General features: G+C 29.1%; 1 long non-coding RNA gene across 1 annotated transcript in view; it reads left to right on the forward strand.

Moving 5' to 3' along the window:
- The window catches only part of LOC111683597, a 34,710-nt gene that overhangs the window by 16,420 nt on the left and 14,945 nt on the right, over positions 1–3,345 (forward strand). Inside the window, exon 3 of the long non-coding RNA XR_006941116.1 lies at positions 1,580–1,641. This is a non-coding gene — a long non-coding RNA (uncharacterized LOC111683597). The remainder of the gene's footprint in view (positions 1–1,579; positions 1,642–3,345) is intronic.

Below are 3,345 nucleotides of genomic sequence, written 5' to 3' on the forward strand. Positions count from 1 at the left end.
AGACTAGACTATAGACTAGACTATAGACTAGACTATAGACTAGACTATAGACTAGACTATAGACTGGACTATAGACTAGACTATAGACTAGACTATAGACTAGACTAGGCTAGACTATTGGCTAAACTATAGACTAGACTTTAAACTAGATTACATACCAGACTATAGACTTGACTCTAGACTAAACCATAGGCTCCACCAAGTACTAAATACTTAACAAAACTTTGCCAGCTCTGTTATTTACTTTTGTTTTGTTATGGTTTTATTATTGTTTATAATTTTTGTTGTTGTTTTTTGTTTGCAAAATAACTAGCCATAACATATTTTTCTGCTTTGTTTTTACTGTATTGTTAGGATAACCAAAACAAAGACATTTTTTTCTTTTGGAGATTTTGTATAACAAATGGCATGCAATATTTTTTAACATTTTTTTTTAATGTTGATGTCTGCAACAGCGATATTACAACCAGGGCTAGCAGCTACAAAAAGTAAAATGAAAAATTTCATATATGAAATGAACAAATTTTTTTTTTTTAAATATGTTAAAATTTTGTTTCAGTTTTGTGAAAAATTGTAAAATTTTCTTAAAAAGCATTGTTAATAAATGTTGATTTCTGTTAAGTTTTAAAGTTTAAACATTTTTAAGATTTTCTGCTTTTATTGTTTTAAAACATATTGGCTTTATATTGTTTTCTGTCATATTTGTTTAAATTTAAAAAAAATTGTTTCATTTTAGTCCAAAAAACTTTTATTTAACAAAATTTAACAACACGCTAGAAATAATAACAGCAACAACAAAAGTACATTACTACCTTTAGTACCAGTCAACAACATACACTCTGAAGGCTTTAAAACAAAAATAATGGAAAAAAGTAGGAGCAGCACAGTTAACAATGTTATACCAACATTCATATACAAACAACTCATCCATATACAAGCCCCTTTCCAAAAAACAGCAACAACACAAAAGAAAAAAATTGCCAACTTTACAAGTGAATTTCCGCTGAGGTGTTTATTGTTGTTTTTGTAATTGCTGTTGGTTTTTTTTGCTCTTATTCTGGCGCAAAAGTTTGCAAAACAAAAAAAGAAAAACTCATTCATGTTAAATAAATGCCGCATACATATACACCGGCTTTTCCTACAACAAACAAACATTGTCAAGAGTTTTCTCTTTTTTTTCCATAGAGGCATAGAAAGCTACAACAAAAATAAAAACAAACATTCACTCACACTCTTGGCTATTAATGAAAGGGATGTTGTTGAAAACAAATTGAAGCATTGTTGTTATTTCCACTGTTGCTGTAAAACAACAACCGTAAAACTACAGCAAGACTAAGGGGTGCGGGGGGTTGTGGAAATAGATAAAAAAATTTAAATTTACTCTCTGCTCGATGAATAGTTAAATAAAGAGAAAAACATAGTTTTAAAATAAAGGGCGAAAAATTGTGGTTTAGGGAAAAGGTCCTTTGTGTTTGTGAGGAAGTTAAGGAAATTGTTGTTTTTTCTGTTATTTTAATTTGTAAATGTAAACAAAAACCAAATATTTTAAATTATTTTTTTTCTTTTTCTTTATTTTTAGGCTTTAATATAAAGACTTTTTGAGGACATTTCTGTTTATGCAAGGAAAATGTGCAATTAAAGGTAAGAATTTATAATAGTAGTTTAGAACTGATCTAGCAATCATCTAGAACTGATCATTATTTAATGTAGAAAACTGATTTGAATTGATTTAAAGTTTGATTGAAATGACTTAGAAATAATTCAATACTGATCAGGTTTTGTATATAATTGATCTAGAACAGATCTTGCAGTGATCTACACTATATATAATTGATCTTGAAGTTTAATTGAAAATGATTCAGATTAAGATTGAGGAAACTTAGAAATGATTCAATACTGATCTGGATTTGTATATAAGTAATCTATAACTGATCTACAACTGATCTTTAACTGATCCACATTATATATAAAACGGATGTACTACTAGTACCCCATAGATCTAAATTGATCCCAAAATTGATCTACATCTTATCTCACAATGATCTAGAACTGAACTTAAACTGATATAAAGTTAATCTAAAAACTATTTAGAACTGATTTGGAACTGATCTTCCAGGATCGCAAACAGATCTGGAACAGATCTAAAAGTGATCTAAAACTGATCGAAAATTGTTCTAGAACTATTCTTGAGTTGATCTTTAATTGATCTGAAACTTCAAAATAGCGGAAATCGAACTAATGTAGAATTGAACCATAGCTGACCTCGGACTAATGTAGAAAATTGATCTTAAGCTGATCTGCAACTAATTTAAAAAAAATTTCCTGAAATCAAAATTTTACCAAAAATTTCCTAATTTTTTTCCTTTAATCACACAAAACAGAAAATTTATTGCTTGACATAGAAAAACCCTAATAAATTCTACCTTTATGTTCCCCTTATCCGCATATTTCCTTCAAAATCCCATAGATAGAATATATTTATTTTATGCAAATTAATATAAAGGTACGATGTACTATAATATACTGCACTTTTTGTTAGTTAGCGGAAAAAGGAAATTGTTTTGCAAGTAACACAACAAAAACAAGAAAAAAATCAAGTCATTATAGCCTTAACTCTCTTTCTCTTTAAAAAACACACTGAAACATGGTAATGCACAAAAAACACACTCTTGCATATCAATATGCCGACATATTTACCTGCCAAACCCGCTGCATACAAAAATACGAACATAATAAATATGCCCACAAAAACATACAGACGTATGATTAATAACAAACACAAAAAACAGCTGGTTGCATATTTACTTTCATATTTATTGCGCATGTGCCTTAACTCTTTTTATTTTTTTAAAAAAACATAAACAAAATGTATCAACAAGAGCGTAAGAGACTCCTTCTTTTACTCCCCTTTACTTAAAGGCGCCCACACAAAATACTTTTTGTATTACTGCAAAAGGTGTGAGTGTGTGTGTTTGAACTCAAACAACCGCCATTCACTTTTTTGGATTCTCTTTTATTTGCTTACTGCTCCTTCACACCACTCTCAAAAAAAGTGTAAATTGGCATTTTTGCATATTGCATACAACAACATACTTGGGTGTACTGAAGAAAAAGAAAAACATTGTTTTTGCGGTTGTTTAGTGGTGATGCCAGATAATTTAAATTTGTTAAAGTTTTTATTTTCAAAAGAGATTTTAACATATTTTTGAAAAGAAGAAAATTATTCATATAAACCAAAACTGAACTAGAACTGAACTGAACTAGAACTGAACTAGAACTGAACTAGAACTGAACTAGAACTGAACTAGAAATGAACTAGAACTGAACTAGAACTGAACTAGAACT

This window comes from Lucilia cuprina, chromosome 5 (genome assembly GCF_022045245.1).
Source record: "Lucilia cuprina isolate Lc7/37 chromosome 5, ASM2204524v1, whole genome shotgun sequence".
Taxonomy (NCBI): Eukaryota; Metazoa; Arthropoda; class Insecta; order Diptera; family Calliphoridae; genus Lucilia; species Lucilia cuprina.